Here is a 13,568-nt window from a genome sequence, read left to right as displayed (position 1 = left end):
CACTCTCGAACCACGAGGTTCCAGCCTCTACGGTCCCATCTTCCAGCTGTTGTCTAAATTTATTTATTCGTTTTGCGTCACACGCGCTTCTCATGACTATCGTGAAATCTGCCGATGCGCGAAAACGAAAACGAAAGATCCACGGGACAGAGCGGGACAATGCCGGAGCCGGTGATAGGTGATATGCCTGCGTCCTGCATCGCGCATGCGGCTGCACGGGACGCCCGGATCCTCAGTGCGCTCGTCACTCGCGACGCGTCCGGGACGATTCTGTCTCGCTCCTCTCTCGATCGTTTCTGGGGACTTCCCCGGCTCTGTCTTTCTTCCCTTCTTTCTCGCTTTTCTTCTCTTTCTCTCTTCTTCTTCCTCGTCGATGCATCACACGACGTGACGTGCGAGCGTAATTTTCAAATTTGCCAACGCGTTTCTCGCAAGTCTCGCGAGATACGTGTCCCGAATTTCGGAAGGAGAAAAATTTCTTGATTACGGGGGGGAAGGGGAGGGGGGGGGACACCGATCTTCCAAGAAAGAAGTTTCACGCGATGACGCGATCAAATGATCGAAGGAAATGAGCGAGGAGTAAGCGATCGCGATATCGACCGGTATCGCAAATTCTGTTTAGAGGAAACGCGCGAGAAATTTAATGCGATAGATTTCACAGTGGCACAAGTGTTATCAAATGATACGATTACTTTGAGTAATTCCGTTGCTATAGGATGAAATAGTGGACGCTGGGAGACGCGGTAATACTTTGGAACCAAGTGTGTGAGTAAAAGCAAGAACTTACGCTATGCCTGACTACATTGGTCCGTTAACTACTTGCCGCTCGAACTTGTTCATTTTTCTAAAAATTTTTTCCTACGATTTCAAATTTTATCAACTCTAATATATGATAAAAATTTTTGCGGATTTTCTCGTATAAATACAATTTTGGATTTATTATAATTATTGAAGTTTTTCGCTTATACTTAACGATTCTCAAAAATTCTGTACCATAAATTATATAAAATATTTAATATTTATGTAAGAATTTATTATTTTTATAATAGACTAACATTCTCTCAGTTATGTTCTCAGTTATTTTCAAGATGAAAATGATGACATTAAATATCGCGTCAAAGAGCTTATCCTTTTTTGCAATGTTAAAGATATATAGTGGAAGGGAATTTGAATCTATATCGCGCGTTTCTATGCTTCGCTCGTCAAAGTCTCTCTTTCCTCCGTACGTAAAAGGATTATTTTATACTCCTACACTTTCTAAATTTATCTCCTTGAAAACTCAAACTCGGTCTTATTGCGGTGACTGCAAGCTACTTGAAAATGAAGATAACTCCTGTTCTGGGAATACGATGAAATGTTTTGCGAACATCTCTCGCTTTTTACAACGCTAGAAATAATCATTGTTAGAAGCAACCGGATATAAGCTTCTCGAAGAATTGTTGAACACATTAACTATATTGTATATTCAACATTCTCTAATTTGTTTTTTATTTTATAAAAGATAATATACAGTTTTATTAAACGTGTTATATGTATAAAATTAAAACAGAAATTTTATATATACATTTTTAATAAATGTTACATTTTAAAAACTTTTATTATTATATCCATTTAATTTTTATAGGAATAAATCCATAATGATTACAAATTACTTTGATTATTCAAGCTCGATGTTTTGCGTTATTGTTTAAATTTACATTTGATAACTGCGGAATAACTTTAACCTTCGCAATTTTGTTGAATTGGAAAAATTAACATCCTAAATCAGGTGATATGGATTTCATTTATCTACCGCTTATAAACATATCTTCTTGCAAAACACGAGAGCCCGAGTTTATCGTGCCAGTTGGAAGTAAATTGGGGATTGGCGAAATTACCATCATAAAATAACGCGACATATATCCTGAAATTATTTCGTTATTCTTCATTATCTTTCTTAGAGTCATAATCCCTTGCAATTTATGCAAGTCATAAACAGTATTGCGTATAACTCTGTCGCAAATGGTAAAAGTACAGCAAAAATATTCAAATATTTTTTTTAAAAAAACCTGTTTTTTGTAGTAAAATTTATTTTAAGTAGAAAATTTTTAATGACATCATGAATCAAATTATCTCACATCATTCAACTCTTATTAATTATAAATTGAAAAGTTTACGAAAGATTATTCAATATAATCTTTTTACCAAGTAGAAATTTGATTTGCAAATGAAAAATTGAAAATATATTGCACGTTTTGTAAGGTTGGCACCAAACTTTTAAGGATCGCGTTGCTTGGTAAATTTAGAGCATACCTAAAGTTTAATCCCAAACTTTACGAAACATTTTGTATGTCTGCACCGCGAGGCGAAGTATGTCTTAGATTGGTATTTAAGATCTGCGCACTCTCTTTCTTCTCGACTCTATTTTTCTCGTTTCTGTAAAATGGCTTACTTTATTGAAGGTTGGTGTAAACAAAGTCTAGTATAGTTTGATTATTTTGAAGAATAAATCTTTACGGTAGAAGCAATAATTGTTTTCTAATTAATAAAAAAAAAATGGAAAGAATTTTATTAAAACGCGAAAATATCAGAAATGATTAATGAGCGCGAATGTGGCGTCATTTCCATTCGTTTATTATTTGGATGCTGCGATATTTCGATTCTATTTCGCGCAATCTCAGCTATATCGGCTGATGAATTAGAATGGCCATCGTGAATATCGATGAATTTCAGAATAAAGAACGCTAATTACCACGATTTATCAGAAGAAATTCGAGCGAGAACGATCGTCCTTCAAAAGTGCAATCTAGTAAACTCGAAAGGGCTTACGATATTCAGCGGCAAATATGTTTTATATATTAATAATTACCTATCGATGGTCATCTATATTAATTTGATTATTCATAAACTACGGACGTATGAATTAAATTATTCAACGAATTAGACAGTTGAAAGATTTTGCATAAGTTTCATTGTTATTTTATCTTGTGACAAATGAGCAATTATTAACGTACTTATGAATAAATTTTATTTACGAATACTTCATTTATTGAATAAAGATTATCTGAAATATGAATATATGAATTCTGTTGTTCACAATTGAAAATGGAATTTATTCATTACAGTCATTGAAAATGGAATTTATTCATTACAATCTTTTCTACAATTATAAGCGATATCGATTCGTATCGCTGAAGGTTATTGTAAATCAGTGATAACCATATTTATTACGATCTATGAAAGATTAAAATCAAATTTGCAGCTCTTTGCCGCTGAAGGGCTGAATAGAATTTTTCCAGGCTTTTAAAAGATTTTACATATTGATCAGTAACCATTTGCACGCATAATAAAACATGATTAAATTCCGAGTAACGTTGAATTTTTATCCCCAATGATTGCTCTCGATCACCAATATAACTCTTTATTGCTGACGTCTGGTTTTTGCGAGCTTGGACTGCTTCCGTGCTTTTGTTTGCAGCGCTTTTAATGCGCCTCTTATTTGCATATTATACTATGTAAAATAAAAAAATATTTTTAGAAATGTATATCTGATTAAAAATTTTTTAAAATTTTGTAATCTCAACGGGCGATAATAAGATGTTTACATTTCATTAGCATAAAATTAATTTTGAATAAAAATTCAAATTTTTATTAAATTTAAAATTTCCGGTACACAAATCAAAATATCAAGATAAAAATTGCACAAAAATGATATTTATATTTTTATTCTTATATTTTTCTATATCATTATTTTTATATTTTCTAAAATTAATTTGAAATACAAAAACTGTTATATACAACTTTATCATGTAAAAGCAATTGTATATTTTTCGCATAGTTTTTTTGTTAAAACATGAAATGTACCCATTATTATTATGTCGTCTCGTACCCGACAAATTTAGAAACCGATATTGCTACGTTGGCCCAGCTTTATGAGAAGTTCGTTCCGCCAGCTTGCTTCTCTATTCATTCCGATGCCGTGGTTATATCCTCGGAATGATAAGCAGAGTCTGTCAATGGTCTTTTGAAACCTACGCCTTCATCGCGTCATGTTTTACGTTTCGCAAAAACATCGTATCTGTTAATCTCCGTGCAGTTGCCGCACTCGCGTGCCATCATCGTTGCTTTATTCGTCTTATACTTGCTGGCAAAATCGTCGACGGCGGAGTGCGATGTATACGGCGGGCAAGTGCTTTCAGAAGATTACGAGTTTCGCGATACGTCGGGCAATTTCTTTCAGTCTTATTGCGCGCCTTTACTATGCAATGGGAAAAACGCGGATTTTACACATATGCGTTCGTTGCGATATACATGCGTTGCAACGTTCCGAGAACAGCACATTTTCGTTTATCTACGAATTTTTATTTGCTGTATAAAAACGCAGACGGAGGCAGATTTCAAGTTAAAAAACAGTACAGTTAAAAAAACACTGACTTTATAAAACTTAAAAAAAATTTTAATAGCGAACTTCTCTTTTCGTTTAATTTCCTCTAATTGCAATCATATATTTCGATATTTCTGCGATATTTCTGAAATTATCTGCATGAAATAGTTATCATTAATATTTATAAGAAATTTAAAGTCAGCTTTTTTACCGTATGTTGAAATAAAGATTTATTTATATAGTTAATTAGTATCGAATATTAAAAGATTTCGAATAGAGAATATTTAATTCATATAAATATTTAATTTAAATTACTTTCGCGCAGGCACTTTATTTTATTAAATATTTAACTCTCGAAACTTCATTAACAAAATATCTAATGCCAAAAATTTTCAAAAGGCAAATAATGACTGACTTGAAGAATTTTATTCTAATTTTTATTAAGAAGATACTCGATTCAGCGCATCTTTGATTCTGTTGACTTTACAGATGTACATATAATTATAATTTTTTTCGTCACGAAAACGTAATTCAATGAAATTACAGCTACTGGTGCGCATTTTCAGCAACAAAAAAATGCGATCGTTTTCTCGGATTATTGTAATCCGTGTTATTACAATTATTTAAGGACAATACGGGATTATTTTCTGTTCGCAATATCCAACATAAATTATTGTCATTTGACTAATATACCTCTGTGAATATATTACGTCAGAACAAATATTTTCCCACAGTGCGCAATTTCCTTCATTTGATAGACAGATGAAAGAGCGTGTGCATGCGAGGCGGAAGGACTGAGACTGCGCATGCAGAGCAGGATCACGAGCAAACGTCAGACGGAAATGGACATCATGGCAAGAAGGAAAGAGAATGACGGTATTAAAATAGCCCGTGCAAATTGATTAAAGGTTAAAACGGTTGTGTCTCTAAAGTCAGATACTAGTTGTAAATTTTCAGAAAATTGATATTTTTTAAATATTACAACTATATTTTTTCCGCATGTCTCTTAAAATCTGAAAACGAAAAGTTTTGAAAGTTGCGATGATTACATAAAATGTATAAATAAAATATATTATTTTACTTTATTTACTTTACGGAAATATATATGATTTTTCTGCCATAAGACAAGTAATTTCATAAATTATTTTTTTATCATGATTCTTCTCTCTTTCTTGGCATGTTCTTGGAGGCCGAATATTTTATTCAGAACGAAAGAAAAAGACAAAATGGAGGTATGCGCATCCGCCGGAGCGGTTGCGGAGAAACTTTTCTTTGAATCTCGTCTCGGATGGCGACGAACGACACGGACCGACCGAAAGAAGCAATCGTATATTTCCATTTTTTTTTTATCAGTGCCGCGGGGACAATCTATTTCCCTAGTATATTACACGGTAAACATTTTAAAACATCGGATAAAATTCTGTCGCAGACGAAAAACGGCATATCGCATACTAGTGTTATGCGTGAGGGGGCTCTGAACCATTTCTAAAAGAAACTCGTTGAATTATATCGTTCTCAAGTGTCTAGGATATAGTGTTTTAAATTTTCGAGTGATGAATTTTTTTAACGTTCCAGTCGTTAAATAATGCGATGTAGTGTCTTGTAACTTTAATGTAATATAATTAAACACACAGATATATACAAACACACAGGTGATACATATGACAAAGAAAATATATTGAAATATGAATGTATGTGTAAAAAAGAATAATAAGACCAATATATTTTAAGCCTTATTTATAATGTATTTAAAGATATTGAAACTAATATTTAATGCTGCACACCATTTTACAAAGCGTAAATATCTAGGTTATTCTCGTGTATTAATATCTATGTAATAATTTCGCAGAAACAATATAAATTTAGATATAATTAAATATGAATAACGCGTTTAAATTTGTTTTTCTTTTATCAAATAAAGATGATGAAAAAGAAGATGATCAAAATATAGTATGTTACAATCAGACATATTATATTTTTAAATCACAGAGGAATAGCGTGTGGAATTTATTCTAGCAGTCTGATCAATATAATGGCTGTACTACTGAATCTCTGTTTCTAAATTACTCAAAGAAGAAAACAGCTTTTGCTTTGTTAGTGCATCATTTATCGGTACAAAATAATGTTAAAATCAGCTGCGATTGATATAATAAGATGAATATTCATTAACAATAAATAACGCAGATAGAAATAACGCAAAAAATTCAATTTGAGGGAGACAAATATAGAATGTAGTAAATATTGATTTATCATAAAAAAATACAAAGAAAAATGGAAATGTCAGGAATGCTTTTGTTTATTATCAGCAATATCACAATATGAATTCAGTACGACAAACTTATTATTTTGAAAGTCTATTTGGCTTGTACATCGCGAAAAATCATCGTGGTTTTTTCGAAGACAAATGACGTGAGCAAAACAACGGAAGTTGTAACAGATCATGGTGAATAATAATTCAGGTAGACAGTGATAAAAAGCAAAAAAAAATTTAAATGCCGCAGGATATTAAATATTGCGGACGACGAAGATTGATTGTTACGAACATGATATAGATATATCGATATTTCTTTTAATTACAATATTCTCGCTTTGTTACGTGTAAAAGAAGAATGATGTTTGCATTTAAATGTGACGTCTAAATGTATATGTATGTAAAATATAAACATTATTCTCACTTTCTCCTTGTTTTTTGTAAAATATAATTATTTTTATTATATTTTGAAATTCAAGTTAGAAAGAATAATTATTAAAAATAATTTATACAAAAATTTAAAAAATTGTATATTAGTAAAAATGTATACTGTGTTGTATATTTAATGTTGAATATATGTTAAAAAATATTTTTTAGGATTTCTAGTGAAATTGAATTTATCTCTTAAAGTATCTTTTAAGGCAGGTATTTCTTGGTTTCAAAAGAATTATCAAGGAAAATATAATTACAGAAAAAGGTATGTCGTATGCTAAAAATAAGATTATTTTTTTAACTTTTGAGATGCATATAAATAACAAAATCTGTTGCTTCAATCATTTTTAAATAAATGTTATAATTGGCATATTGACAACCGTGTACAAAGTGATAAAATATTATTGAAATTTTATTAAAAATTGATGTACGGTATATGATGCAAATCAAAAATTAGGTAAATTTGTTAATTTTGTTACATTATTGATATATTTCTTTCATTTTTTTTTTTATTTTTCTATATAACTTAATTTTTAAGTACATAAAATATTTTTTTTTTATATTTACGTACTTATATAATTCTGAAATAAGAGAGTTTTTTCCGTGCAATGTAAATTCTCAGTAAATGAATTTACTGTAAATTCATTGTTGCGTTTTCTCGCACTTTTTTGTCGTATTATCAATCGCATCATGTTATCAGAAATAAAAATCTATCCGGAGCCTGAGGCGATGAGTTTTGCGTGAAAATTTGGGCGCAACCTTTTTCCCTTTTCTATCCTTTTTCTACAAAAAGGAAACCAGTAATTTAGTTTGTCGAAGGTAGATTAGAAGGTGCCTTCGGGCCTTATATAGACTACATAGCGAGATGATTCGCCTTCTCCGCTTCATTTCAGTTGATCCGCACATTCGATCGTAAAACTTTCTCCCCTATAGCTTCCTCGCTAGCTCGTGAAAAAATCACCGGGGCGTGCGTGAATAGATTGTGGGCGAACGCTTATCACCGCCTGGATTATAAGTATTTCGGTAGATGTGGCTAGTTCCTATACTGCTAACGATTCTCTCGTTGCTGCTTATTACCGAGGACCATTTCTGGACGGACCGCCATTCCTTACAAAAAGATTCCAATAAGGAAGTTATTTATCCATTCGTTACTGCAAGAGAAAAGAATTAAATCAGTATATTAGAACGCGATGAATTTTCTTTTTAACATTTAAGTTTTATGTGTCTTTTTAACACTTAAGTTTTATATTAAAAACATATTGACCCATATTTTTTTTAATAAAATCAAATTAAATTTATTTTTGATACTTTTAATAAAAAAAATTTTCTTGATTTTTATATAAAAATTTATCAACTAAAATTATTTCAATAAAATTATTTCAAAATTTCTTACAATGTAGATAATAATAGATTTATATATAAAACAAAAAGTATTTTTATGCACATTTTATTATATTTTTTTATGATTAGTGATTTTATGATTATGATTTTTATATTTGTGCGATTAGTTTATTGATTATACATATAGAACACTATGAATTTTATTGTGTGACAAGAAATGATAAAAATCTTATCAAATACAATAAAATCTTATAATTATTTTATGATAATGAATCAAAAACACACGAGGAATAAACGTCAATATTCTGAGTTAATTGTACAAAAATAATGCAGAGAAAATAATGTAGAATGTAATTACTGAAGATAGAATAATTTCTCGAGCGACATTTAACTTTTTGTTATTTTAACCCTAGTGTCACACATTGATGTGACATTTAAACAAGAATAAATTTCGACGATACTTTCGTATTACTTTATTATTATCGACTTTCTGAAAGCTTTGCAATGATTTCAACTGTTTTTAATTACATTAATTGCTATATTGTAACCTAACTTTTCACGTTCCTTTTCAGATTTGTATCACCTGATTAAAATACTAAGACTTCAGATTCTTATCACTTGATTAAAATAACGGCGTAAAAACTCGTTAAAACTTTCTAGGAAATGAAAATTTAAAATGCGAGATATTTAATTTCCCTTTTTTAGTATAAAAATATTATACAGTACTGCATTAATTTGTCTCACTCCGTAATACGTATGCAACGTAATACTATTAATAATGTGTTGAAATATACATAAACCATATATAGAGCAAATGTAATATACAAAATATATTATAAAATAATAGACAATATTATGCATTTGTTTCACGAATTGAAAGAACTTACATACACAAAGAACACCTAGAAATATATGGAGAAAAATTCTGAGAGAGAAAGAATCATTATTAGTAACTATTAATTAATGAAAAATAAATAGTATTAAGAAAGCATTATTACAAGGCAATATTCTCGACTGCATTCGATAAAGTTTTCCGAAAATATTTTTACACTGCCGTTATTATGCAGTCGTTGAAATAAAAGTAAATGCAGAACTTGCGGAAATCACAGGGCTTGAAACTTGTTACGGATAAATATCGCCATGGGTATTTATCTTGTTTCGTGCCGTCAACTTCGTTTGCTCGGAGTTATATACATCCGGTTATATCTCCGCACTTACTTAGCCGGCATTCGCTTCGTTATGGATTTCGACGGGCTATGGCTCTTAATAAGCATCCCGAATCTTAAAGTTGGGGATTGAGAGCACATCTACTTCGCGAGAACATTTCAATGAAACGATGCTAGCGGCAATTTAAAGTGAAGGAAATGGTAGAAAGCGGTTAAGTCAATGGGAGCAATTTAGGTGGCAAATGGATAATTGTGCCAAGATAAGGAAACGCGAGTCCCTACTTGCTTTATAATACGGTTAACGAAGGATGAAGAAAATCCAGATACCGAGAATCGCGTGGGAGGAGATCTATTGCCGGGAGTGGCGCGGAAACGCGAAAAGGTCACGGGGCGAAATTCTGGGATCATACTGCGCATCTGTGAAAACTCCAGGATATTCTACAAATACAATGATACGACAAAATAATCTTCTCTACCGTAGTAAACAACCGATTGGCTTTCATCCAGAGATACGCATTTACTTTTTCATGTAATATATACATATTACGGATCTTCGGATATATTCATATTTTCTATATATATATATATATATATAATTTGTGAACAATTTACTTGCTTTCTGCATATCTGCAGTTAATTTTATCGCAATATATATAAAAAATTTGACGCGTGTTTATTAACGCAACAAGTGTGCTATATAGTATATAGCTGTCGGTTATAGTATATCCTTTATTATACCTCAGCCTTACATGAAGGGTGTTATATTAGCTCTCTGCTTGTGATTGAAATAGGAATAGACAGCACAGTATGAGCACAGAATGAGATTCATTTAATAATGGATGGAAATTTGCGTGAATTAAAAGCGTATGTATATACGCCTTCATTGATTATCGCTATTCGTATACAAATGAAGATAATTAACCAAGTGTTTTACCTCCATAATTAATATAGTATTTTTTAAAACTTAAAATTTTATAATCGTTGGTACTATATCTTATCAGCAATTTTTAACTAATTATTTTTACGATGAAACGCGATGCACGAAATAGATCTCGCGAAAATTTTGATCACATAAATCTCGCGTTAATAAACTTGATTATCATAAAATGCGAAAGCGTGTCATGCGCGGAACGAAGTTTTGGAAATAACTTTGCGAGATGTGGATGAGAAAGCGGAAATTGGATCTGCGAAAGAGTTTGCACCCGGGACATCAGAAAGACTAAACTTTTCGCATAGAATAATAATTTGATGCACTCGAAATAAGTAAATAAAAATGGAGACTAAATAAAGAAAATATTGAGATATGTTTTCTTATTCCAGTAGTTGCAATGCCGATTTACATCCTACTCGCTATATTTTTTGAATATTTACTGTGATTTGAGCAAAAAATTATCTATTTTGTTCAAATATCAATATTTCATAACTGCATATTTTTTTATTACTTTAAAACTGTTTTTTGGAATAATTTATCGAAATGTTACCGATTTATAATGAGGTATTATATTCAATATAGATATAAGTTATTTCTTTAATTACTTCACATACGCGTCTTCTTTTTTTTCTATAATAATTAAGTTATATAATTTGAAACAATATAAAAGTTTTATATGTTTTGTTATACATGGAACTGAGGAAAGGACTAAACACGATGCTGAATACACTAATCTGCATAATAATGATTTCAATTTAATTGATCGACGACAGATTGTTGTCTGCATTCGAAATATTTGAGCGCTAATTAACTGTGGTTATACGCAAAACGAAATTGGATATGCCAGTATTTGCGTATCGCGATACGCAAACGTAAAAGTTCGATGGACGTATGCTCTTAAGCCGTTTAATAATTCATCAACAAGGCAATGTCCATAAGTAGAGCAAACTATAATTACTGAACTATGTCGCTCGTTGCAACATAATGCGACTTGTTTAATAACAATTATGCGAGCGATGCATTATATCTTGCCGTATATTCGCGAGAAAATCGGGTGTCGCGAAAATTTAGCGCTAAGTTCGTAAAGATGGTAATAATATCGCGAGAAGCACCAGAGTAATGATAATAATAACTTTAGTCTTTCTAACGGCGCGCTTTGTATACTAATTAAACTGGTATCCGGAGTGTCATTAGTCACATGTTACGCACGCGACCGCAATTTAAGTTATATTGCTGTGAAATTAATACGACATTAATAAATGCGCGTTATTAACTTATTTTATATAGAATTTAATTTTAACTTTTTATATAATTATCAGCGAATTATTCAATTAAAATATACTCTCGCACAAAAAAAGAGAAGAAATTTTTAGATGTCGTAATTAGAGATACTCTCGTAGCACTAATGAGATAATTATTAGCGGCCACTTGCCGCTTATCGAGGATCGTGATACTTGATGATTTAGTCGCACCTCAGGATTTGCTATATAGTCAATCGTGCAGCGATTATGCACTGATTACCGCACGAATCATTGCCGTTTCGATGCAGCCTGATTGCAGTAGATGCACTTCGACTATGATATACAGACGTTATGCTATCTGTATATTAATAATCATCATTAGTGCGATTGTAATCTTCTTAAGGCTTTCGATAATTTTTTTACGTGCCATTTCTCGCTTCGTTACGATTCATTAAGCGGCAAGTTTCAACGACGCTCTTCTCTCACTTGTCGCAGATAATTGCGATGCGGAAGCGTTTGCCTTCGAATCTCATTATTTCCCATTATTTCTTCCATGCCGTGCCAATATAAGGTTTGAAAGTACTTCCTTATTATCTAAGGATTGCAAAGCAAGGAATTTTTACAACGATTTTATGTCCTTTATCTCTTATATCTGTGCTTGACGAATTTAATTTGCTGCCATTTGCTGCCAAAAATAATGATTCATAATGTTTCATAATGATAATTGATATTAAAATAGCAATTCATTTTTATGAATATTTTTAGATTTTTTAATGATTATTATATTTTTTTATGAGAAAACTTTTACTCCTCATTATTTGATTAAATTTTGGTACGAGCCGATTACAGAACATTACTTTCCGCGAACTTGAAATTTTTAAACTAGTGTAGAGAAACTGTGTTTTTCTTGGAAGTCTCAATTATATATATGTATATATATTTCTCTTTTTTTTCCTATTTATATAATAAATAATTATGACAATTTCGTATATATTTTTTATACAGATTTATGTCTCTTGACTAGAATTGCTGATTACCGTTCGATTTGTTTGAATTGATCAATTTGAGCTATGATCGCGTTTGGATCAGCTCTAATATTTGCAGTTCATAAAACAAACAAACTATTGTCCACGTTCTGTTAAATAAATCGTTGACATTTCCAGAGTTTTAAGTTAGCTGACGATTGCTTTTCTGTCTCGCTGCCGTTTCATCTCTGTAAGTCTTAACAGTCAATGTCGATCTCTTCCCTGACTTGTTCTACTTGGCGATCGTATTCAAGGCAAACTTGGAGGTTGAATAAGCTCGTGGCAAATTTCCATCTATTAATGCACTATCGTCGTAATTCCATACGAAATGAATAATCGTAGCGACTTTGGATTAAAATGCGTACTGTCAACACAGACAGGAGTAGTCATATCAATTAATTTATTATTCGCTAATTATCTTTGCGATTACATACCATCGCTATCATCGGAGAGTCTCTTAAATTATAATAAGGTTTATATTACGTATTATTCTTGATGAAGTCATATAATGCAGTAATAATGGCACACTAACATCAAAATAATATCATCGACTTTGTTATTAATTATATACTAATAATAAAAATATATATTTCTCTTTCGATGTTATAATATAAGTCGATATATTAATTTAAATAACTATTAAGCAATATATTAGCAATATTATAGCAATTTAATATTTTATAAACACCAAATAATGGCGTTTGTATGCAAATTAAAAGCAATTTACAACTAAAGTCATTATATAAAATGCCAAATGGCAACATTTGAAACAAAGCAACATTTTTGTCTACTATATTATGTGTATAACTAACACCATA

The 13,568-nt window shown here is 31.2% G+C and overlaps 1 protein-coding gene across 6 annotated transcripts in view; it reads left to right on the top strand.

Moving 5' to 3' along the window:
- The window catches only part of LOC126850508 (octopamine receptor Oamb), a 108,459-nt gene that overhangs the window by 72,948 nt on the left and 21,943 nt on the right, over positions 1-13,568 (top strand). For 3 of the 6 annotated variants that reach the window (XM_050593618.1, XM_050593617.1, XM_050593613.1), the window contains exon 1: positions 570-765. The exons of the other annotated variants lie outside the window; for them this stretch is intronic. The gene's annotated coding sequence lies outside the window, so the exon portion shown is untranslated. Of the gene's footprint in view, positions 1-569; positions 766-13,568 lie in introns of those variants that run through there. 6 annotated transcript variants of the gene reach the window in all.

Source organism: Cataglyphis hispanica, chromosome 6, assembly GCF_021464435.1.
Source record: "Cataglyphis hispanica isolate Lineage 1 chromosome 6, ULB_Chis1_1.0, whole genome shotgun sequence".
Taxonomy (NCBI): domain Eukaryota; kingdom Metazoa; phylum Arthropoda; class Insecta; order Hymenoptera; family Formicidae; genus Cataglyphis; species Cataglyphis hispanica.
This window is presented reverse-complemented; position numbering and strand designations above follow the sequence as displayed.